This window comes from Notamacropus eugenii, chromosome 1, assembly GCF_028372415.1.
Source record: "Notamacropus eugenii isolate mMacEug1 chromosome 1, mMacEug1.pri_v2, whole genome shotgun sequence".
Classification (NCBI taxonomy): domain Eukaryota; kingdom Metazoa; phylum Chordata; class Mammalia; order Diprotodontia; family Macropodidae; genus Notamacropus; species Notamacropus eugenii.
In genome coordinates, this window is record NC_092872.1 from 450127603 (window position 1) to 450154053 (window position 26451).

General features: G+C 39.4%; 1 protein-coding gene across 6 annotated transcripts in view; it reads left to right on the plus strand.

Annotated features, from left to right (window-relative positions):
- Positions 1-26451, plus strand: part of RALGPS1 (Ral GEF with PH domain and SH3 binding motif 1) — a 658499-nt gene that overhangs the window by 75825 nt on the left and 556223 nt on the right. The window contains exon 1 of one of the 6 annotated variants that reach the window (XM_072631954.1): positions 2057-2266. The exons of the other annotated variants lie outside the window; for them this stretch is intronic. The gene's annotated coding sequence lies outside the window, so the exon portion shown is untranslated. Of the gene's footprint in view, positions 1-2056; positions 2267-26451 lie in introns of those variants that run through there. 6 annotated transcript variants of the gene reach the window in all.

The following is a 26451-nucleotide window of genomic DNA, read 5'->3' on the forward strand; positions in this document are numbered from 1 at the left end:
CACTCTATGGATGTGTCTCACACTTGATCTGAGACAAGATTGCAAGAAAGGTCTTCCAGTAGGGAAAAGTGCAGGGAAAGGGAACAAGTATTTCTTAAGCACCTGCTATGTCAGACACTTTACAAATATTATCTCATTTGATCCTTACAACAACCTGCAAGGTAGATGCTATTATTGTCACCCCTATTTAGCAGTTGACGAAATTGAGTCAGGCAGATGTTAAGTGACTTGCTTAGGGTCACAAAGCTAGTAAATGTCTGAGGCTAGATCTGAATTCATAACATGATTTCATAACATGAAGTAGGAACTGAGAGGCATCATGGTGGAGCAGATGGCTGTCACATTTGGTTTCAGGAAGACCTAGGTTCACATCCTGCCATAGATACTTACTTAGGGTCACACAACTAGTACGTCACTTAGCCATTCTGAGCCTCATTTTCTTCACCTGTAAAATAGTCCCTATTTCACAGGACTATTGTGAGGATCCAGTGAGATAGTGTACTTTAATAAGAAGTGGAAAAAAAAACTTGAGCTATGGTGTCTATGGATGGGAGTGTATTTGTAAAGTGTGTAGCATGGTACCTGGCACATAGGCAGTGCTCTGCAAATGCTAGCTGGTGGTTGTCATCCTCCTTGTCATCTTTGTCATCCCTTTCCTCCTCTTCTTCCTCCTTCTTTTTCTCTTCCTTCCCTTTCTGCTCCCCTCCTCCCCTTCCTTCTCCTTCATTTCATTTTAAAAGTTAATGCATTGTGTGCAGAGTAGAGTGCTTGTTACTTGGAAGATATATAAAGTTTTAAGAGGACATGGTCTGTGCCCTTGGGTTCTCCTATTGCAGGATGGGGGATGAGACACCATAACAGGTAACTTTGATACACAATAGTACATGTATATCAGAGAAGTACAAAACAAAGTGTCGAGAAATCCAAGAGGGAAGGCTGTTACTGATTAAGGAAAGCTTAGTAAACACTTAAATGCTTTTTTTGTTTGTTCATATTTGCTCTCTTTATCTCTCTCAGTCTCTCATTCTGAAGTATGTAGTATTAGAAGTAAATACTATTTTTCTCTCTGGTGCTGTGTCTTACTCATTTTGATATTGTGTATTGCATCTAACACAGGGCCTTGAATACAGAAAGCACCTAACACGTTGTTGTTGAATGGAACTAAAAAATGCCAGCAGCATAAAGTGATATAACTAGACATACATACATACATATATGTATGTATCTACATATACATATATCCTTTGTGTATGTGTGTGTGTGTGTGTATATACATATATATACACATATGTATATATTGAATGAGAGATAGGTATCATTCCTGCCTCTTAGCAGTTCATGTTCCTCCAGAGCTGGGCTGTCTCTGGGGAACTCAGGTCAATACTTCTTGTGGATGGGAGATGGAACTTATTTTCAGTTTGTATTTTCAGTCAGGAAGATGAACTCTTTACACTGTTGTATACTTTTTACTATATAGTGTAGTACATACTGTACTATATATTTCATACCAGTCAAACTGGACTGTTCTCTGTTCCCTACTCTCATCCCATTTTCCCCTGCCTCCATCCCTAGAATGAATTTCTCCCTTCCAGCTGCCATTGGCTGAAATCTCTTTCTTCTTTTAGCATCTAACTCAGATGCCATATCTTCCAAAAAGCCTTCCGTGATGTTCCCCCCTTCCCCAAAGTAGTCTCTTCCTCCTTGTATTTCACACAGCACATTGCCTACAACTCTCCTTCACAGTGATCTCACCCCGCTTTGCGTTGCCATTATTTAGGTCTTAAAGCATGTTGTTTCTGAAGTCAGAGGACCTGCATTTGAATCATACAGCTCGATTATTTGCTTCCTGTGTGACACTGGCAAGGGACTTTCCTCCCTGGACCTCACTTTCCACTTTTGTAAAATGAAAAGATTGGATTAGATAATCTCTAAGGCTCCAAGGTCCCTTCAGACTTCCATGTTTTGTGTTTTATGGTTCTATGATCCTTAATCCCTCCTGTTCCCCAGCCCCACCCCACATATACATTAGACTATAATCTTCTACATCCTGTCTATCTTTCTGTATTCAGTCCTGTTCATGAGCTGTTGCATGGAGCAGGTATTTAATAAATGTATTTTTAGTTGAAGTTTTGAATTTAATTGTAACTCCCAGTCTCTGTTTTCACAGAAATTATCTAGGCAGAAAGTACAGCAAATCTTAATATCCTGCAGCTCTTACCCACGGCTGAGAGCAGAATTGTTTCCAGGGACCTGAGATGTGTTCTGGGTGAGTGAGGATGGTGTTCTATGAGGTAGTGTGCTTTGATCCTCCCCCCTTCTATGATTTCCAGGGATCAGGGACTCTTCCTCCATAGTCGTTTTCAGGTACCAATTAATGAGTGACCAAAATTAATGAGAAATATGCTTCATTATTCAAGGCCCAAGAGTGGTGACTGAAGTTTCTATCCAGATATTTGAGGGTGACTGTAAGCCCCATTTGTGACTCTTATGGCATACCAAAACACATGAGCAGGGACCTGTCTATATACTTATTTAGGGTCACCTCCTGTATTCCTGGTCTCATTTTTTTGCTCTTCATAGGGACTTCTTGTTGAGGAGATCCAAACCCAGTGATCATTGGTGCTCCTGGATGGGCAGAGTAGAAGAAAATAGGGTTGGATGGAATCAAAGCTATGAATATTCTTACAGCAGAGAATGTCACTGCAAGAAAGGAGCAATGCGATGTAGAATGTCAGAATCAGAGGAAACCTTAGTAGGGATCATCTTGGCTAGAACTTCCTGAGCTTATTTTGTGTCATGGGCTCCCGGGCTGTCTCCTGAAGTCCATGGACACCTTCTCAGAATGATATTTTTAAAAAATTGGAGGAAATGTTACATTTCAGTGAGTGGTTAGTGAAAATAAAGATATATTTTTTTTCTCCCATCCAAGCTCATTAACTTCCTGAAGTCCATGGACCCTAGGTTAAGAACCTTAGACTTACACCAGCCTCTTCATTTTACAGCTGTGGAAACTGAGACCCAATGAGGGAGAGTGACTTGTTTAAGGTGACATTGCTGCCTGGTGGCAGGTATATGGATTAGCCCAGGTAAGGGGCCTCTTAGAAAGTAAGGAGGAAAATACTGAGGCACATGGAAAACATGTTTCATCTTTTTTTTGGCCTGCTAATGTTTAGCATGTGAAATACCATTTGTCTGAGCATTTCTATCCATAAATTAGGCATTTTTTTTTGTCTTTGGCTAGACATGCAGGAGTCGGATGAGAAACAAATGCTCTTTCCTCTCAGATTGGACCATCTGTAGTACAGTTAACCAGTAACACACTGGAATTGTCTGTCATCAACTGCATCCTGTGGTTTGCGCCTGGAGATGAGAGGGGGGCCAGGTCAGGCCAGGCCAGAAGAGGATGATAAATTCCTTGTCCTTCTTTTCCTTGAGAAAAGAAAAGAAGGAGACATGGCCTGGATTTATCTCTTCTAAATGCTATTTTCAGGTATTAAAGAGGCCCCACTATACTGACTGTGAGGCACAAGGCTCTCCTGGGAGACTTGGAGCTGAGAAACCCTTAGAGATTGCCTAGTTCATCTAGTTCATCAGAAAGCATGCTGGTTGGGAAGCCAGGACACTTGAGTTAAAATCCTGTTTCAGATATGTTAGCTTTATGACCTTGGGCATGTCATTTGATCAACCTAGAACCTTGGTTTCCTCATCTAGAAAATGGTAATAATAAGACATGCAATATCTCCCTCCCAGGCTATTGTGAGGAAAACTCCATATTTGTGTGCTTTGTTATTCTTGTGATTCTAGCAGACCTGTGACATCAGTATAGAACTCCTAGTGAGGAACTCTCTCCCCAAGTGCTCATTGGAGCAGGCTCTGCAGCTTACATCCTCAGAGAACTCATCATGTTATTAACATGAGTAACAGAGGAGACTGAGGCTCAGAGAAACTAAGTTACCTAAGGTCATAGAGCTAGTGCCAGAGCCCCAGGGCACTACACCAACACTGCCTCTTCTGATGCCTTTTTTTAGCTACAGACAATAGAGCTAGTGAGGGTAATCCAAAGAGTTAAGCATTTCTTAGCTCTTCTAAAGCTTGGTACATCTCAAGGTGCTTTCACAGCCATTTTATAATTTGATCTTGACAACACCTTTGTGAAGGAGGAAGGTCAGAGACCACATTATTATCCCCCTTTTATGAATGTTGAACCTGAGGCCCAGAGATGAATTCATTTTCCTAGGGCCAGTATCAAGTGTGTGTGTGTGTGTGTGTGTGTGTGTGTGTGTGTGTGTGTATGTGTGTGTGTGTGTGTGTGTGTGCTGGGGGGCGTACACATGCTTACACATACTTTCATGTTCTTAAGCTCCTTGAGGGTAGAAGTTGTTTTTGCTTTTTTTCTTTGTGTCTTTAGGGTTTAGAATAATAATTGGCATGTAGTAAGGGCTTAAAAGGGGACTAAAAGTCCCAGGCTGTTGTTGCCTTCTACTCTTTTCTTCCCATCTCTACCCTGCTCCCAACAAAGTTAAAAAAAAAACAGACCTTGATTTCTCCTCCTTTTTGAGAGAGCAGAAAGAGAAAAGTCTGTGTGGTTTCATTTATTCCCCCTTCATGGCCTCACAACAGTGTGAGAAAGCTTGTTTTAATGCCAGCCTCTGTGATCAGACACAACCAGAAAATAGACTCCTGGTAACCTTTTACCCACACACATGAGCTTCATTTCATGAATCATTAGTGAAGGAAGTTACTAATGCTGAGGGAATCCTCTCTGTTAAAGGGTAGACTCCTTCCCCTGTGTGTTCTGGGCCTCATCCTTGGAGGATTACCCTGTGGGAAAGAGGTCTTTTGCCCATGTATGAATATGTGCATGTGTGTGTTTGCGTGTCAGTATATTTAAGTATGGGAGCATGTGTGAATGAATGCATACCAGTATGTGAGAGTGAATGAAACTGTATAATTGGGAATTGTGAGAATATATGTTTACATATGTAAGTGCATGTTCACATATGCTTCCAAGAGTAGAGAGCAAGTCCCTTTCTAGTCTTGATCCTATTGTTAACTAATTCATTGTTACAGTGTCCTCTACTCTTGAACCATTTGTGCCATTGTCCTATCTCTGCCCATGCCTTGCCAAACGTCCACCGGGCATGCAAGCATGTTGCCTAGATACATTGTAAATGTCCACTCGTATTAGAGTGCATACAGGTGTATGCAAATGAGAGAGAGAGAGAGAAAGAGAGAGAGAGAGAGAGACAGAGAGACAGAGAGACAGAGAGAGAGAGACAGAGTGTGTGTGTGTGCATGTGTTGAACTTAGATTTGGTACAGTTCAGGTGTACAGAAACACAACTGTCTGATATAAGAGATGCCATCTCTGAGGAACAATCCATCATGCCCCATCATTCAGTACCCTTCCCTCCTTAGTATTAGCTACCCAACTTCCTTTTCCCCATCCTAAGACCTGCTTCAGCTTCTCTACCATTTACACTTCAGGATTCTTACGTAGCCTGATGGATGTGTTGATGGTAAACTCTTTGACTGTTTTTGCCAAGACACGCTAGTGATTCCTTGGGTCCAAACTCCCCCTTTTCCTCCCCCTGGAAATTCTGTTTCTGGCTTATGTATTGCTCTTAGTCACTAGCAAACAGCTGCCTTATCCCTAGAGGGGCCATTAACTACAAGGTAGAGATTGAGCCAAAAGGCAGAATGTTGTGTTGGAAATACCACTGAATTTGGAGTTAGGAAAATGGGTGTGAGTCTTGGCTCTGATACTAGCTCTGTGATACCGGGCAAGTCCTTTCCCTCCTCCGACTCTCTAGAATGTTTGTATTAGGTACCTGATGACCTGAAGGTGTGATAGGGCAGTCAAAAAAAGGTGAAAGAAATCTTACGCTGCATTAAGAGAGGGATAAGGCTCAGGACCAGGGAAGTGACAATTCTATTGTCTTCTGCCCTGATCAGAACAATCTGGAGTATTGCATTTCATTTTGGGTGCCACATTTAAGGATGGACATTGACCAAACAGATGTCCACCAAACGTTTCTCATGACTCAAGTTTATATGGGAAATGATTCTGGCTTCTTTTTGATTTTTGAGTGTTTTGTTGATGCTTTAAAAAGTACTGTTATTTCCTAATCACTGTACTTGGATCCTAACATTAGTAGCAGAGATAGAAATGTCACTAAAGAGAACAAAGATAGGAAAATAAGTTAAATTGGACCAAGAATATTCAGAGGAGATTCATGCCAGAAGTGATATGTTGCTGATGGTGTCCAAAGACCAACATACAGGATTTTGAAAGAAGGAAACCAAAGTAGAACAAACCCTCAGGCTTTATTAATACTTAAAAAACAAATTGAGAGAATTATAATATATAGCATATTATATATTAAATATATAATATAACTACTACTACCAGCAACTACCTATTCTCTCATTTATACAAAATCTTCAAGAGTATTCTATATAAAAGTTGAAGACATCCTTGATAAGAGTGTTAGTAGATGTGATAGGAGAAATATCTATCAGCATCCCCTACTATGTGGGGGCTTAACTTAAATAGTTATAACTTAAGTTATAATTAAAATAGCTATTTTCCTTAAAAGTGATTGAAACTGTCCTTGAGGTTTGATTGGCTCAGGAAACTAAGGTTCAGGTCATTGATATGGCTTCCTGGTCACCTGTATAGCCCTGAAACTTCACTGAGGACAACCCATGGCAACACAGTCAAAGAAGCATCACTCAGTTGAATTAAGGCTGTGTTCTTGGATGAATCTTTCCCTTTCTCCAATTGTCTTTTCCCTGCTGTGGTTAAGTAAACCTCTTCTTTTTATTAATTCTTTGTAATAAGTGTCACATTTCATTTCAGTCTTTGACTTTAGATATCAGTCTGTCCTTGACAGCCCTAACCTACTGCAGTAGGGAACCAGCAGTCTTTCCCAAATGATATTCAACAATAAACATCTTTAACACATTAAATTGACTGAATGACAAGGAGAATGCAAGACCTCATTGTATTTATTGTTTGTTAATTAAGAAAAGCATTTTATTTATTACAACAAAACACTGTTGCAAACTTTTTTTTACAGCAAGATATCTCACATACATACATGAAGATCATTTATAATTCCTTAGAATATGGAACATCAGAAATAACCCTGTCCAATGACTAGCTGAAAATGAATATCAACTGAGGAGTAAAACAGGGGAATGTGCATGCCCAATGTATTCATTATTATGAGAGAAGAAATCCAGTGCAAAGTCTAGCTTGAAGAGAGATACCAAGTAGATGATAAGGTCTTTCACATGCTTCTCTTTTTAGATAGCATTGTGCATTAAGCCTTAGGACATTGCAGAGCATCCTGGAAGAGATTCCTCAAAAGAGTATGGCCTGCCCTTCTATGTAGAAAAGACCACCTGGGTGAAGAAGGTCTATTGCTCAGGTTTCAGCATGAATTTTGATGGACACTTTATAGAATTTGTCCAGTATTATGGATATCTAGAACATTAGTACAAGTGAACAATGATTAGGGCCTAGAATTGAAAGGGAGGAAGATAGTGGACTGAATTGCTTTTGGGAAATTGCATGGCTATTTTATTGACCCCAAACTTCCCAACAAAAGCAAAGGCCCATTAAAAAAATACAGACATTTGGGATTGCTGTATAGCAACAAGAAGTAATACAAAATTATCCCCAAAACACTAAAGATTAGTATCACACAGAAGGCAAGAGAGAAGGCAATGAGCAGGCTTCAGTACATCACTGATGAGGAATTCCAAAGAATAGGAGTAAAGGATGTCATCAAGAAATTGCATTGCAGGAAGAAAAAATGAGCTGGTCATGTGAAAAGAGAGATGACAAATGGACAACTAGACTAAACCACTGGTACCCTTGGGATGTTAAGAGAAGGTGAAGAAGGCCTCCAGCATTTTGGGTGGACTCCTTGTGGTGAAAATAGAATAAGGCACATGATTTTGGCAGATGTGTGGTTTGTGATCTTCTTCATTGGAGGGAACTCCCCAATTAATAAAATTACAGATCCATTTGAGTATTATTTCCCAATATCTTCCTCTGCCTCTGATTGAATCCTTTTTTGAAACAACCCTTCCCCCCCCAGAATCTTCCCTTAAAAACAAAGCAAATAGAAACTGAATTTCAGAAATGGAAAAAGGACCCAACTTCAGATAGCCAATAAATGACAGTTGGGATTTGACTACAGACCTTCTGATGTCAAATTCAGTGTTTCCTTTATTACATTATACATTTTCTCAGGTCAAGTTGAGAGACCATAGACTGCAGTGGGTCAGGTCTTATAGTACAAGACACCCTTCTACTGAAAAAAGGCAGAAGAACAGAGCCTTCTTATTGGGAGTCCTTTTTTCTCTTCTTTAAGAGCTCCATGGTTTCACTGGAATGGATGCTTCCTTCATTGACCAGAACTCCATTTCCTCCATCCCTTAAAGAGTTCCATTAGTAGCTTTGCCAAATGCATACATACATCCCCCAGAGGTAAACATTCTGGTAGATGAGCCCCTTCACATTTAGATGGCTTGGTTCTCAGATAATAGATCTATCCATTGTGAAGCCTATCTTCAAATCTTTTCTATCTTGTCCCTGCGTCAAAAACCCAGTGTCAGCTCTATGCCACAAGGGGGGAGCAAAGGAATTACAATAAGACCAACTCAAATATCCTTAGTATTTTAAAGTTTACCAAGTACTGTCCTCACAACAACCACGCTCATTTTGCAGATGAAGAAACAGGATCAGAGAGGTGGCAAAGTGATATGTCCAGTAAATTATAGAATCCCGGACCCTTAGATTTTGTAACATTGGAAAGAAAGACACTGAGGCCCCGGGAGAAGTGGCTTGCCAAAGGTTAAATAACCAGTGCCCAAGCTGAGATTTAAAGATCTGAGATTTGGAGTTTTGACTGCAAGTGCAGTGGTTTAGTATTCATTCGTTCACCTGTCTGCCTATGTGTCTGTATTTATACACTAAAGATAAAGGTGTGTCTTGAGCTTAGGTTTCTTACTCCACTGGTTTATCCACCATGCCATGCTTTCTCTAGGCAAGGGGTATAGAAAGGAAGGTGGGTGGATCTGTGAGCTCATGGTGGACCCCACTTATCACCATGTCACACATCAATATTAACCTGAGACCTGCATAGAAGCAACTGCAACTAAGAGTCCGATGTTTTAGGGAGAATCAAGTTCAGTCAAAGTTATCTCCCTGGAACTCTTTGCCTTATGGCTCCCTGATTTGTTCAAAATTCCCCTGGTTCTGAATCTCTGACTGTCATGTGCTTTTCACATCTGCCTTTGACCTCAGATCTTTGGCTCTGCAGACACACTATACCCATCTGGACTAACTTTTGTTCTGCTCACTTCCTTTGGCTTATATTTCCCACATCCTAGGCAGGGGTTTGATTTCCTTCTGTACAGTGCCTTTCTAATTACCAGCATGTATTTCTCCTGCCATTGGCAAGACCTTAGAATGGGCACCAAAAGCAAACTTAGAAATTTTTCCTAGCTCTGTGCCTGCTTCTAGTAGGTTTTTTGGAGATCTGTGGCAGAGGATGACTTTTCAGACATCCTATATAGTGAAAAGAGCTCTGGTCTTAGAGTCAGAGGACCTGAGTTTAAGACCTAACTCTGATACTTACTAGATGTGTGATCCTGGGTAAGTTATTCCATTTTTCTAGACCTCAGTTTCTTTATTTATCAAATGGTAGCAACACTTGTACTGCTGTCCTCATAGGATTCTTGAAGGAAAAGCACTTTGTAAAAGGTAAGCCATTATAGAAATGATTTAGCCCTTCACTAAAGTCCTCCAGTGTCTCACCATAGACGTTTTGAGGTCACTTTGCCTTCAGACCCCAAGCTCCAGAAAGTACCATCAACCTGGGAAAGTTTCCAGGATGGGCCTGGTTCATGTTTGTCTGTTGTACAAAACCCAACCAAGCTAAATGAGAGAAGGGCTTATTACCAGAGGATCAGCCACCAGGGGGTAGATTTTTCTGGCCACAAGAAGTGGGCTTGTAGACCCATCCACCAAGGTGTAGAGAGAGGGAGAGAGACATGATTTGCTTATGTGGAAAGTGTATCTATATTGGTGACAGACAGAGTCTTGAGATATTTAAGCAATGAATAAATGAAGATAATATTTTTGTGGTCTTGCAAAAATTTGTGGTGTCCTGATGCCCATCCACAGACCATAGAAGGCTGGAAAATATAATCTTATAATCTTAGAGTTGGAAGTGATCTCAGAGTCCATCTAGCTGAACAAAAATCCTTTCTGTAACAGCCCCAAGTGGTCACCCATCTTCTAATTGTTTTTTAAATTAAATTTTATTTTATTTTCAGGTGCAAATTCTTTCTCCCACCCCTGCTATTGAGAAATCATGAAAAATATACCCCTGCTACAAACATCTAGAGTCAAGAAACGTATACCAACTTCCTCTCCCCCAAAAAACCTTCCACATTGGCTCTATCCAAAACCAAAAAGTAATATAAACCTCAATTTTCACTCTGAGTCTATCAGCTGTCTATTTGGAGATGGGTACAATGTTTCAATATGAATCTTCTGATATTGTGGTAGGTCATTTTGTGTATCAATATTCCTAAGTCTTTCTAAGTTGCTTGTCTTTTGTAATATTGTTGTTATTGTATACATTGTTCTCTCGGTTCTGCTCACTTCACTTTACATCAGTTTATATGTCTTTCCAGGTTTTTCTGAAACCATCTCCTTCATCATTTCTTACAGCAAAGTAGTATTATTCTATTATATTCGTTTAACTATAATTTGCTCAGCCATCCCTTAAAAGATGTACAGTCCTTCAATTTCTAATGCTTTGTCATAACAAGTAGAGCTACTATAAATATCTTTTGTACATATGGGTTGTTTTCCTCTTTCTTTGATTTCTTTGGGCTATAGACCTAATAGCAGTATGACTGGGTCAAAGGGCACACTCAATTTAATAGTGCTTGGGGCATAGTTCGAAATTGCTTTCCAGAATGGTGAGATACATTCATTACTCTACCAACAATTCGTTAATGTACCTGTTTTCCCACAGCCCCACAGCATTTATCATTTTTCTTTTTTTTTTGGTCAACTTTACCTATCTGATGAGTGTGAGATGTTACTTTAGAGATGTTTTACCTTTCATTTCTCTAATTATTAGTGAGTCTTCATCTTGTATTTTCCTTCCTTCCCCATTTTAAAGGTAACTGAACATATATGAGAGACTAAAGACCTGAAAGGAGACTTTTTGATGCTTTGGGGGGCAGGGTAGGACATTGAAGTATTGATATATTCCATCAGAGACTAACTTTCCTGTTCCCCAAGAAATGTCAGTAATTGCAAACAAGGGTATAGTTTGAAATGAAAGTTCTTAGACCACAAGTTTCTGTTCTTTAAAAAGGTCCTGGAACCAGTCTTGAATACCTAGTAGTAGAGTCATGCTGTAGCTGCATGTGCTTTCAATTACATGGTCCTAGGTTAAAGGAACCACCAGACCAAGTAGTACATGTTCCTGAATAGGGGTTCGAGAGAAAGAAGAATTCTTGAGGAGCATCAGCTTTAGGTTGCCTCTCTGGCAACCTCCCATTTAAATGTTCTGGGACCCAGATTTCTAGAGAGTGAAGGGGGAGTACCTTGAGTAGCACTAACCTCTTGGGAAGAGGTGATCCTGGGAATACTAAGAGACAGAGCCATGGTATAGAAAGAGTGTAAGACCCAGTCTTTGCCTTCCGTTATCACAATGAATCATCTGGACAGAGCAAGTGGGATGACAAGGGGTTTGCCTCTCTAGAATCCCTTCCTTAGGATACTACCATAAGGATGAAGGCCTATATTTAACTTTGGGATAAATGTGGGAATTATCAGAATATTGGAGATTGCTTACATAATTCCTGAAATCTGATTTCCTTTTTGAAAGGAGTCCAGATCACAACATAACACTATAAATTGGGGTACTATAGAACACCCTGGGGGGAATATGGGATTCACTAAAGGAGGAGGAGAATTATACTGGTTGTTGAGGGGTTACTGTTGGTACTTTATGTATTTTCAACATTTTATACCTTTTAAGCATTATTTTTTTTGAGTGCTGGCATAGGAGCTGGGGACTCTTTTCCCCATATCTGTAGAGATGTAGAGATTTAAGCCTGAACAATTTTCAAGTCATATTCTTTTTCCAGGGGAAAGACTGTGAGGGCAAGTGAACCAAAGATATATGAATTGAAGAACTACCCCAAGATTGAACATGGCCTCTGTAAATCCAGAGCTTAGAGGTCCTATGCTATGGATTGAACCCATATTGGGCTAAAAACTACCTCTATAGCTCTACTGCATTGATCCTAAGCCTGACTTCTCCAGCCAAGCAAGAGTAGTGTTTTGATCCTTTTTCCACTTGACAGTCCTTAAAACACCTAACTGTACTGATTATGTGACCCAACTCCACAGATCTTCTCTTCTCCAACTTAAATATACTCAGTTTCATCAGTTTATGGTCCACTTTCTCATCTCTCAAAGATACCTTCTTTCTGTCTCGCTTGAGCAGACACATTCTGATATGTTAATGCTTCTTCTGAAATGTAGTTCTGAGAACACAGGACATGCAGGACAGTGGAATTATAATCTTCTTTGTTTTGGATTCTTTCAGTTCACCCAAGAATTATAAGACTCCTTAGAATCTGTTTTTACAGGTCAAACTAAAAAGACAGCCTGATACTCACTAGTTGTGTAACAGAGGGTAGGTCACAGTCTCTTTGAGCTTCATTTTCATTACTGACCAAATACCAAGTGTAAGACCTACATTACCTTCCTTTCAGGATTTTTGTGGGGAAGTGCTTAACAAACCTTTAGGGTCCCCCAAAAGATAGGTTATAGTGAGTGATGATAATAGTTAGCATTTATGTGATGCTTTAAGATGTGCAAAACACTTTAAATATGCTGTTTAATTTGATCCTCACAACAACCCTGGGAGGTAAGTGCTATTATTACTCCCATTTTGCAGATGAGGAAAATGAGGCCAAGAGAGGTTAAATGACTTGTCTCATGTCACACAAATGTCTGAGGCAGGATTTAACTCAAGGTCCTCCTGATTCCAAGGCCAGCCACCTAATTGCCAAGAGGCTGATTGATAAATAAGAATGTTAGTTTGTCAAAGGGGCAGCTAGGTGGCACAGTGGATAGAGTATTGGACCTGAAGTGAGGAAGATGCATTTTTCTGAGTTCAGATCTGGCCTCAGACACTTACTAGCTGTGTGACCCTAGGCACACAGCTTCACCCTCGTTGCCTTAGTTTCCTCATCTATCAAATGAGCTGGAGAAGGAAGTGGCAAAGTATTCTAGTATCTTTGCCAAATAAACCCTAAGTGGATCCACAGAGAATTGGACATGACTGAAATGATTCAGCACTGACAATGGGAAAAGATATATCTGGAAAAAACCATAATAATAATTCAAAAATTTCTGGTATCCCATGATGTAATGTAAGTATCATTACATTTAGATTCAGAAGGACTGAGTTTGAATCTAGGCTCTGTCACTTGTTGTGTTATTTCTCTTCTCAAGGCCTCAGTTTACTCCTCTGTAAAATGAGGAGGTTGGGCTAGGTGATTTCTAAGGTCGATAACAGATCAAAGGAACATCATTCCATGGTGACATGTGGCACTAATTACTTACAAAATTAATGTCATCCAATCCATTACTTTTCCTTAAGGCTATGTTCACTCAGAAGACCAAATCACTAAGTCAGAAGGTTTCTTGGTGAATGTAGAACTGAAACAAAGAGAATTGGATATTCTTAAGGGATATTTCCATAAAGTCATGGTAGGCTGATAAATTTCCCTTTTCCATTCTAGGGAATTTTTCTGTCTAAAGAGCCGTAATTGGTTGTCTAGACTCCAATCCTCTTCTTCTTGGGCCATACTGGGGAAACATTGACACACTGTTAATCTTTGGTCCTTTTCCAAGATTCTATTCCATTCACATTATCATTTACATGGCACACATTCTAAGATTTCTAAATAAATTTCAGTTTAGTTATTTTTAGATTGAGGTCTCTCTGTGGGACTTTGGGAAGTACCTTAGTCCTATGTTGAGATTTGAGTGATTATTGTTTTTATTATTATTGCTGTTCAAAAATATAACTCTCAGATCAAAACAGGCTGATAATGATGATAACATTTCTTGAGAGCATTTAAGTTTATGAAACTCCTCCTTTACAATGACTCTGTAAGGGTAGGTAGTGCACATAGTATTTTCCTCATCTTACAGATGAGGACATTGAGTTTTGGAGAGGGAAGGTGATTTACCCAAAGTTATACAGCTAGGAAATTGTAAAACTAGGATGGTGTAGTAGTAGTAAGAGTAGTAGTAGTGGTAGTAGTGGTGGTGATGGTACTTCTAATAGTACTAGTACTACTACCACTGCTACTGCTCTACTACTGATAATGATAATGATCATAATTAGCATTTATATATTGCTTTAAGGTTTGCAAAATGCTTTACAAATATCTTATTTGGTCCTCATGAAAAACCTGGGAGGTTGGTGCTATTATATCTTCATTTTATAGATGAGGAAACTGAGGCAAACAGGGCTAAGTGAACTTGCCCAGGATCACACAGTTAATAATTGTCTGAGGCCAGATTTGAACTCAGGAAGGTGAGTCTTCCTGACTCCAGGCCTGGCACTCTATCCACCATGCCACCTAGCTGCCCTAAATCCTCATTTTACAGATGAGGAAACAGACTGAGAGAGGCTATGTGACTTTCCTTGGGTCACATAGTAAGTGCCTGAAGCTGTTTTTCTTTTTTTTTCTTTTTTCTTTTAATTTATTTAAGTTTTCAACATTCATTTCCACAAAATTTTGAATTCCAAATTTTCTCCCCATTTCTCCCCTCCCCCACCCCAAAATTCCAAGCATTCTAATTACCCCTATCACCAATCTGCCCTCCCTTCTAACATCCCTCTCTTCCCTTATCCCCATCTTCTCTTTTGTCCTGTAGGGCAAGATAAATTTCTATACCCCATTATCTGTATTTCTTATTTCCTAGTTGTATGCAAGGAACAGTTGTTTCTAAAACTCTGAGTTCCAACTTCTCTTCCTCCCTCCCTCCCCACCCATCCCTATTGGGAAGGCAAGCAATTCAATATAGGCCATATCTGTGTAGTTTTGCAAATGACTTCCATAATAGTTGTGTTGTATAAGACTAACTATATTTCCCTCCATCCTATCCTGCCCCCCATTGCTTCTATTCTCTCTTTTGACCTTATCCCTTCCCAAGAGTGTTGATTTCTAATTGCTCCCTCCTCCCATTGCCTTCCCTTCCATCATTCCCCCCACCCTGCTTATCCCCTTCTCCCCCACTTTCCTGTATTGTAAGATAGGTTTTCATACCAAAATGAGTATGCATTTTATTCCTTCCTTGAGTTGAATGTGATGAGAGCAAGCTTCATATTTTCTTTCTCACCTCCCTGCTTTTTCCCTCCACTGAAAAGACTTTTACTTGCCTCTTTTATGAGAGATAATTTGCCCCATTCCATTTCTTCCGTTCTCCTCCCAATATATTCCTCTCTCACACCTTAATTTCAGTTTTTTAGATATGATCCCATCCTATTCAACTCACCCTGTGCACTCTCTCTCTCTCTCCGTGTGTGTGTGTGTAATCCCACCAAATATCCAGATATTGAAAAAAGTTTCAAGAGTTACAAATATTGTCTTTCCATGTAGGAATGTAAACAGTTCAACTTTAGTAAGTCCCTTAGTCCCTTATGACTTCTCTTTCCTGTTTACCTTTTCATGCTTCTCTTCATTCTTGTGTTTGAAAGTCAAATTTTCTTTTCAGCTCTGGCCTTTTCATCAAGAATGCTTGAAAATTCTCTATTTCACTGAAAGACCGTTTTTCCCCCTGAAATATTATACTCAGTTTTGCTGGGTAGGTGATTCTTGGTTTTAATCCTAGTTCCTTTTACTTCTGGAATATCATATGCCATGGCCTTCGATCCCTTAATGTAGAAGCTGCTAGATCTTGTGTTATCCTGATTGTATTTCCACAGTACTCAAATTGTTTCTTTCTAGCTGCTTGCAATATTTTCTCCTTGAGCTGGTAACTCTGGAATTTGGCTACAGCGTTCCTAGGAGTGTCTCTTTTTGGATCTCTTTCAGGCGGTGATCTGTGGATTCTTTCAATATTTATTTTGCCCCCTGGTTCTAGAATCTCAGGGCAGTTTTCCTTGATAATTTCATGAAAGATGATGTCTAGGCTCTTTTTTTGGGTCATAGCTTTCAGGTAGTCCCATTGTTTTTAAATTGTCTCTCCTAGATCTATTTTCCAGGTCAGTTGTTTTTCCAATGAGATATTTCACATTATCTTCCATTTTTTTTTATTCTTTTGGGTTTGTTTTGTGATTTCTTGGTTTTTCATAAAGTCATTAGTCATTTCATAAAGTCATCTGTTCCATTCTAATTTTGAAAGAACTATTTTCTTCAGTGAGCTTTTGAACCTCCTTTTCCATTTGGCTAATTCTGCTTTTTAAAGCATTCTTCTCCTCATTGGCTTTTTGAACCTCTTTTGCCAGTTGAGTTTGCCTATTTTTAAAGGTGTTATTTTCTTCAGCATTTTTTGGGGTCTCCTTTAGCAAGGTGCTGACCTGCTTTTCATGATTTTCTTGCATCTCTCTCATTTCTCTTCCCAATTTTTCCTCCATCTCTCTTACTTGATTATCAAAATCCTTTTTGAGCTCTTCTATGGCTCCCATTGAATATTTATTTTGGATGTTTGGGATACAGAAGCCTTGACTTTTGTGTCTTCCCCTGATGGTAAGCATTGTTCTTCCTCATCTGAAAGGATGGGAGAAGATATCTGTTCATCAAGAAAGTAACCTTCTATAGTCTATAGTTGTTTTTTCCCCCTTTTTTTGAGCATTTTCCCAACCAGTTACTTGACTTTCGGGTCCTTTGTAAAGAGTAATGTATACTCTGGGGGTCTGTAAGATCTCAGTTCCTCCAAGGTGGTACAATCAAGCATGTACACTCTGGGAGCAAGAAGAAATTTTTGTGCCCAGAATCTGAGTAATAGAGCTTCCTCTTCACAACCACCTAGCCTCCAGTTCTGCCAAGCCAGCACTGAGGGCTGAGATTAAGATAAACTGCAGGGGCAGGGTGGTCATTCAGTGTGAGATAAAGTTCAGCTGCTCAAATCCCCCAAGAGTATTAGCTGGGGGCAGGGCCACTGCACAGGGCTGAGGTAAGACTCAGTTGCTCAGTGCCCCCAGGGGTTTTAGGATCCAACAATGGATGCAGCTTAGACTGCTGCCAGAGGCCGGAGCTATGGGAAGGCCCTTCTCCCTTCTTGGCCAGCTGAAAAAACCCTGTCATTGCCCTTTGGCACCTATGGGTTGAGGGATCTGCAAAGCACTGCTAGCTACTGAGACTGGATATTCTGCCCCCGAGGCATGCTCGTGTCTTCCTCCCAGAGCTGTGCCCCCGTCAATGCTGGCCTGGGCTCCGCTTCACCTCTGTTGCAGTGGACATTTCCCGTTGGCCTTTCAGGTCACCCTGCACTGGAAATCTCCTCCACTCTGTTGTTCTGTGGCTTCTGCTGCTCTAGAATTTGTTGAGAGTCTTTCTTTACAGGTATTTTATAGACTGTGGGGGAAGTGGTAGTGTATGTGCGTCTTTCTACTCCACCATCTTGGCTCCACCCCTGAAACTGTTTTTCAACTGAAATATTCCTGACTCTCAAGTTCATTGATTTACCCACTGTACCAAAATCTTTAATTCAAGTCTTCCTAGAACATGAGGCCCTGCCCTCTTTTGAGAGATTCAAGCTGACCAAGAGAACCTACTTTATGGAGTACAAATAAGCCCTTCCCCGCTCCATGCTTAGCCTTGAGAAATTTCCTCTCTTCCTTATCAACACCCCCTACCCCCAAATTCTCTGCCCTTCCCTTGCTCAGCTAGTTCCATGATGAAATGAACAGCAGCCAGGGGAAGGCTTCCTAGGTACAGAATCAGAATGAACAAACATAAGATGTATGGAGTTAATTTTGGTTGTGGATAATGGAATATTCAAGCATCTTAGGGAGGGATCTCTTCTGGTTATGCATATACAACTTAGGGATAGTTTACATAATGGTTTCTCAGTGTTTAAGGGACTTAACTAAGGACTTCAGGTGAGTGTGGCACATATTAAACTTTCATAGGATTTAGAACTGGGATGGGACCTTCAAAATGTAGTCCAATTCCATCATTTGACTAGTAAGGATACTAGAACTTAGGTCAAATGACTTACTCAAATGATCATGGCTAATGTCAGAAGTAGTATTCAAATTCAAGTCCTTTCATTCTGTTTCCTGTGTTCTCTCCATACCATGTTGACCTGGTAGCTCCAGAACTGGAGGACTCCATGCTAGAGGTAAATAGCTGTGACCTAGGAGCTGTTAATAATTAAAATTATCTGAAAACTCAGATCCACCAGAGATGGAACAGGGCGAGGTGATATGAGAGAGAATCCCATGGTAGACATGGTAGATAAGCTGAGTGGGAGCTCTGGGAAGGTTAATAATTCGGTAGACAAAAGTGATACTACTGATACTCTACTTATAGGTGGGGCTGTCTCTTATGAAATCTGGTGAAGGAAACAATGGGAGTTCTCTAAGAGAGGAATCCCTTTCCTTTCCCTCTTCTCTCATCCCTTCTCATATCCTTCTTATCCTCGCTCCAGCACCCATTTGTCTGTCTGTCTATCTTTGTCTGGAGTTAATTTTGGTTGTGGGCAATGGAACACTCGAGCATCTTAGGAAGGGATCTCTTGGTTATTCATATTCATATTCTCTCTCCCCTCTCCCTCCCCCTCTCTCTTCCCCACTCCTTCTCTCCCTTCCACTTCCCTTCAAAAATTCAACTACTTAAAGTAGTTTTTCTGTTTCATTTCAAGCTACCTGGTCTCCTTCAATTTCTCTTAGCCCAAATTGGGGCTCCCTCCTGTATCAGCCTAACTTTCCTATTTTCAAGCATCACTTTCTATATGAAGCTTTTCCTGACCTCCTAACTGCTAGAACCCTGCTTTGGGTTCACAGCTTTGGCTTTTTTTTTTTGGTCAATGTTTATTTTTTGGTGCTAGTTCATTTTTAATATGCTGCTAAAATAATCCTCCCTGTTTAAAAATCTTCAATCACTTCTTATTTCCTTAAGATAAAATACGAATTCCTTTTTCCTCTCCCCAATTGAACTCTGTGCTATTTTCACAGTATTCTCATGCCACTTTTGAATTGCATGTTCCATGTTCTAGCCCAAGTTCACTACTAGCTGTTCCCTGTTGTTTCTTGTGTTCTCCTTGTTCTGGATCTGTTACGGCAGAGTCCTCCATGATTAGGACACAGAGGCATGAACCATATGTCAGAATCAATTCTATTCTTGAAAACTCAGCTCAGGGGTCACCTTTTCCAAGAAGCTTTCTCTGATGGGCTTACATATTGTATCCCAATGGTGGGACATAAATTCCTTGAGGGCGGGAGATATGCCACTTCTATATTGAAATGTCTGGTGCTTAGTACCTTCCCTGCCCATTCTTCTTGTTTTTATTCAGTCATTTCAGTTGTGTTCAACTCTTTGTGACTCTGTTTGGGGTTTTCTTGTCAAAGATACTGGAGTGGTTTGCCATTTTCTTCTCCAGCTCATTTTACAGATGAAGAAACTGAGGCAAGCAGTGTTAAATGACTTGCCCAGGGTCACAGAGCTATTAAATGTCTGAGACCAGATTTGAATTTGGGTCTTTCTTACTGCAGGCCTGACACTCTATCCACTGCACTATCTAGCTGCTTCTTGCCTGTGCATAGTAGGTATTTAATAAATGCTTGTTGATTGATACTCTCAGTTAAGCATTATCTCTCCTTCTTAGTTTTTTGTATCATTTTATCTTGATATTAGCTTTCACCTGCTCATTTGTATTTTATAAGTTCCTTGGGGGCAGAGACTCTCATTTTTCACCTTTGTAGCTTCAATCTAGAGGAATGGGTCCAATAAACATTAAATCCTTGATCGGCAGGGGGTTAATGAATTGAATTGGGTTGAGTTAGCATCCCCATATGGCATCCTTCCAGATAGTGGGATCTGGTCTTCATAGTCAACAGTGATAAGACAAGCCCAGGAGTGCCTCTCAGTCCAGTGCTCCTGCAGTTCAAGGACTTAAAAATTACAAGATCTTTCTCTACCTTCTTAAGTAATCTTTCCGCTCTTGATCCTGGAATAATATTTTTCTCACATCTCCCCTTATCATGGAGGAGAATGGTGCTACAATGGATTGTTGATCTGGAGTTTGAATCTGAGCTCTGCCAGAGTCAGACTTAGAGCTACAATGACCTCAGAAGCTATCTAGTTCAATACTCTTATTTTTAAGATGAAGAAACTGAGGTCCAAGTTACTTGCCTAAGGTCGCATAGGTAGTCTCAGAGGCAGAATTTGAACCCAAGTCCACTGACTCCAGAGCCATTTCTTTTCTCCATTGTCTTGTACCTGGGTGTCATTGAGCAAGTCACTTCTTTCTGGGCATCTCCTCTGTAAAATGTGGTAGCAGCACTAGATGATTTCTGAGGCCCCTTCTGGATCCAAATCTGTGACTGATCTATTGTTGTTTGTAGTGTTATCTGTGCTTGTGTCATATTCCCTTCCTGGACTGTAAACTTTATGAGGAGGACTGTGTCATAGCTAAATTTTATTTGCTGTTCTGCACACAGTAGGCATTTAGAAAGATGTTGAATTGAAAAATTGAAAGAATTGAATTGAATTGAATGTACATCCTCATGTGACATGCTGCTTTTCACACTATATTATGCTGTATCTCAGTTATCTCTCCATGTATCAATCATGTTGCACTATTAGAATGTGAGCTCTGTGAGAGGAGGGCCATGCTTTATTGAAATTTTCTATTTTCCTTAATACCAAGTCATTTTCTCCCTATACACAATAGTGTGGAGAATATTTTACAGTTTTTGAAATAGATGTTTTTATAGTGTCTTATAAATTTTTTTAAATTAGGTCTCTTTGAGACCTATTACTACTGCTGGTACTCCTCTTCCCCCCTCCTTCTCTTCCTTCTTCTTCTTGTTCCTGGAGTGACTTGAAATTATGTGGGATTTAACCAAACAGTGGGTTTTTGTTTGGCTTTTTAGCTGGTATAAGTTAGCAGGCATTTGTGTGCCAGGATTTGCTGTGACAGTTGAATAAAAGTCATTTATTTAGCCATCATTTTAATTGTAGGCTTTTTCTCCTCTTACATTGACTTGCGCCTAGGAATCCCAGAATGTTTGCAGACATTGGCAGATGTGTATGTCAACTTTTGTAGTAGGTCATTGCATAGATGAGCAGTAGTCCTGGTGTGGAGAAGTTTCCCTAGTCAGTTTTATATTGACTTTCTAAAATTTTAGAGAATGGTCAAAGGCCATGTATTGTCACCACTACAAATTATAGTGAGGGATCAGAATGAGTCACCCACATTTGATATTGTCATAGCTTCAAGGTCTGTGGAAGCATTTTTGTGTAGTTTGAGACTGAAGGAGGATAGAGCATGATGGGGCAGAGAGGTCCCAGTGAGGAGCCAGGAAGAGCCAAAGGGAGGAGTGAACTTGGTGAAGGTCAGAGGTGCTAAAACATGGACCATATCACTTCCCTGCCCCTACCTCACCCACTCCATAAACTTCAGTGACTCCTTACAGCCTCTGAGACCAAATAAAAATTTCTATTTGGTATTTAAAGATCATCATGACCTGGCTTCTTCATGTCTTTACAGTCTTCTTGTAATTAATTCTACTCTACATATTCTGTGTTCTAGCCATTCTGGCCGTCTTGCTTTTTCTTAGACACCAGACATTGCACCTCCCATCTCCATGCTTTTGCAAAGACCATCTCTCACCTATGACCAGATGCATTACCTTCTCACCTTCACCCCTTAGAATTTCTCCACATAAACAACACTTTCTTTAGATCTTTTTTTTGGTCCTCCTAGTTGCTAGTTTTCCCCTTCTAAGGTTACTTTGTGTCCTTTCTGTATATACCTATATATGTAAATGTTACCTGTTTTATTAGAAGGTTCTTGAGAAAAGGGACGTTTTTGATTTTTTTTTCTATCCTTAGCACTCAACGGTATTTGGAACATAGTGAATCAGTGCTTGATGAATGATTGTTGATTGATTGTGAAAATATGTATAACCCACCTGGAGCTCTGGTAAGGGTGTGAGACCAAATGCTAGCTAGTATAGCCTCAGCCCCATTATTTTGTAGGGAAGGGCTGGATGGATAGATGTGGTGTGAAAAGTGGGGAAGAGGGAATCATGGTTGAGACTCTAGGATGGTTTGACCTTTCAGGCTTCAGTGGGTATCTTTAGGATAGGGAACAGGGAAGTCTGCCTGAAGCTATTTTTAAAGACTTTGGGCACACTGAGCGAGGTGAATCTTATGGAAGGTTCATACACATTTATGCAAATCAGTGCTTATATACACACATGTATACACACTTACACATATAGACGAATGAACACAGTCATGCAGATAGGTGCAAAGATTTATTCAAGCTAGCATTTTATATCTCCCAGTCAGTAAACATTTATTAAATACCTATTATGTATCAGGCATTGTGCTAAGCACTGGAGATGTAAAGAAAGGTAAAAGACAGCCTCTGTTCTCCAGTGGGGCTCACAGTGTAATTGGGAAGACAATAAGCAAACAACTATGTACAAATGTGACATATACAGAATAAACTGGAGATAATTAACAGATGGAAGGTATTAGAATTAAGAGTGTATGTGGGAAAGTTTCTTCTATTTCTTGGGCAAACTCCCAGAAAAAGCTGTTTACATTCATTGCTGTTACTTCTTCCTCTCTCATTCAATCCTCAGCCCTTTATAATCTGGCTCCTGACTTCATTACTCAACTGAAACTTCTCTCTCCAAAGTTACCAATGTTTTTTGTTTTTTAAAGTTTTCAAATTCATTATTTTTAACATTAAAAAATTAGAGTTCCAAATTCTCTCCCTCTCTTGGCCCCTCCCCTACCTACTGATAAGGGAAGCAATATGTCTGTTATACATGTGAAATTGTGCAAAAATATTTCCATATTAATGATATTACAAAAAAGCAAGAAAATAAAGTGAAAAATTGTACTTCAGTTTTCATTCAGAGTTCATCAATTCCCTCTCTGGAGGTAGAGCATTTTTTCATCATGAGTTCTTTGGAGTTATCTTAGATCATTATATTAGTGAGATCAGCTAAGACTTTCACAGTTGATCAACATTACAGGATTGCTGTTACTTTGATTCTATTCAATTCACTTTGCCTTGGTTCATATAAGTCTTTCTATGGTTTTCTGAAGCCATCACACTTATCATTTCTTATGTCACAATAGTACTCTATCACAATCATATGCCACATCTTATTTAGCCATTCTCTACTTGATGAGCGTCTTCTCAATGTCCAATTCTTTGCCACCACAAAAAGAGCTGTTATAAATATTTTTGTACATTTAGGTCCTTTTCCTTTGATCTCTTTGGGGTACAGATCTAGTAGTGGTATTGCTTGGTCAAAGGGCCATAGTTTTATAGCGTTTTGGGCATGATTCTAAATTGTTCTTCATAATGGCTGGACCACTTCCCAGCTCCACTAACAGTTCATTAGTGTATCTATTTTCTCTCATCCTCTCCAGCATTTGTCATTTCTGATTGGTGTGAGATGGTTTATTGTTGTTCAGTCATTCCAGTTGTGTCTGAGTCTTCATGACCCCATTTGAGGTTTTCTTGGCAAAGATACTGGAGTGGTTTGTCATTTCCTTCTCTGACTCATTTTACATTTGAGGATATTGAAGCAAACAGGGTGTAACACCAATGTGATACTCACAGCACCTATGGCAGCCATGAATATGCCAGTGCAATCCTGAATCGCAAAATATAATAGACTTTCCACGTGGAAGACAGAACCAAAATATTTATTCATACACGAGAAAGCTAAATCCCAACACCAGAAAGCCAAATCCATCACAGCAACAAAGAAAATCCATACATAATAACAATGTGGAGAACAACACCAGCCCCAAGCCTTCCCTTTGTTAGGCTTCCCAAAAACCAGCTCCCTTAAACAGAATCAGAAACAAGTTCTCTCACTCCTGGTAGTTGCTACCCCAGCTGCCCGCTTTCTCTGTCCTTCCCAGCTCTGACTAGTTTCTGACTAATTTCCTCTCAGCTCTGCTCTAGCTCCACCTCTTCCTGTTCCATGTGACTTGACTCATGTGACTCAGGCTTCCATGTGACTTAAGCAGGTCACATGGGCCTATGAATGGATAGGAAAGATCTTCCCATAAGAAGCAAAATTACATTAACAATAAGCAAAAATGCACATTATCAATACTCAGGGTTAAGTAACTTGCCTAGGCTCACACATCTAGTAAGTGTCTGAGATCAGATTTGAACTCAGGTTTTCCTGACTCTAGATGCTGACTCTAGGAATTCTATCCATTAGAGTTATTTAAATTTGCATTTCTCTAATCATTAGTGATTTAGAACATTTTTATATGGTGATTGCTTTGATTTCTTCTTCTAAAAATTGCTTGTTCATATCCCTTGACCATTTATCAGTTGAGGGATAGCTTTAATTTTATAAATTTGACTCATTTCCCTATATATTGGAGAGATGAGACCTCTATCAGAGAAACTTGCTATAAATTTTTTTGATATTTCTTTATTGTCTGTAGTAACTCTTAGCAACATATAGTTTCCCTGATTATTTCTTTTAATTAGATCTATTTTGGGTTTTGTTTTGTCTTGAAATATTATTGCTACCCCTGCCTTTTTTAACTTCAGCTAAAATATAATAGATTTGTCTTTAAATTCTTATATTATACCTTTATGTCTTTCTGTTTCAAGTGTGTCTCATAAAAACAGCACATCATTAGATTCTAGTCCCTAATCCATTCTGCTAGCTACTTCCCTTTTATGGGTGAGCTTGTCCCTTTCACATGCATAGTTATGATTACTAAGTATGTATTTCCCTCCATCCCATTTTCTTTTGTTTATTCTTATCTCTCTTTTTTTACCCTATCCCTCCTTAAAGTCTTTTGCTTCTGACCACTGCTTCCCTTAATACACCCTCCCATTTATTATCCCCTCCTTTCTCTTATCTCCTTCACATACTTCTCTGTTGGGTAAGATAGAACTCTCTACCCAACTGAGTATGTATATGTATTCTTCCCTCTTTGAATGAATTCTGATGAGAGTGAGACTCAAACATTGCCTGGCACTGCCCTCCATTTCCCCCTTCACTGTAAAAGCTTGTGGGCCTTCCTTGTGTGTCTCTTTTATGTGAGAAATTTTCCCGATTCTGTTCATTTCCTGCTTCTCCCAGTGCATCCTGCTTTCTCACCACTTAATTCTTTTTTTAGATCATCCCAACATAATCTACTCACACCCATGCCCTCTGAATATGCAGACTTCTCCTCACTGACATAATAATGATAAAATTCCAAGGAGTTAAATGTATCATCTTCCTATATGGGGATGCAAATAATTCAGTCTTATTGAGTTCCTAATTATTTCTCTTTCATGGTTAGCTTTTTATATTTCTTTTGAGTCTTGTGAATGTCAGGTTTTTTATTCAGCTCTGGTCTTTTCATTGGGAATGTTTGAAAGTCCTCTATTTCATTAAATGTTCATTTTCCCCTGAAGGATTATACTCAGCTTTGCTGGGTAGGTTATTCTTGACTGTAATTGTAGCTCCTTTACCTTCTAGAATGTCATATTCCAAGCCCTTTTCTCCTTTTGTAGTAATCCTGACTGTGACTCCACCGTGTTTGAAATTTTCCCTTTATGGCTGCTTGCCATATTTTCTCTCTGACTTGGGAGTTCTGGAATTTGGCTATAATATTCCTGGAAATTTTCATTTTGGTATCTCTTTTAGGAAGTAATTAGTGGATTCTTACAATGTCTATTTTTACCCTCTAGATCTAAGATATTGGGAAACTTTTTCTGGATAGTTTCTTGAAATATGATGTCTAGGCTCTTTTTTATCACAATTTTTAGGCAGTCCAATAATCCATAAGCTATCTGTCCTCAATTTATTTTCCAGGTTAGTTTTTCTGAGGAGATATTATATTTTCTTCTATTTTTTCATTGTTTTGACTTTATTTTATTGTTTCTTGATGTCTCATGGAATCATTAGCTTCCAGTTGCCCAATTCTAAATTTTTTAATTTTTTAAAAAATTTTTTTATTTTTATTTATTTATTTATTCTTTTTTGATCATGGCTTTCAGGTAGTCCCATAATTTTTAAATTGTCTCTCCTGGATCTATTTTCCAGGTCAGTTGTTTTTCCAATGAGATATTTCACCTTCTCTTCCATTTTTTCATTCTTTTGGTTTTGTTTTGTGATTTCTTGGTTTCTCATAAAGTCATTAGCCTCCATCTGTTCCA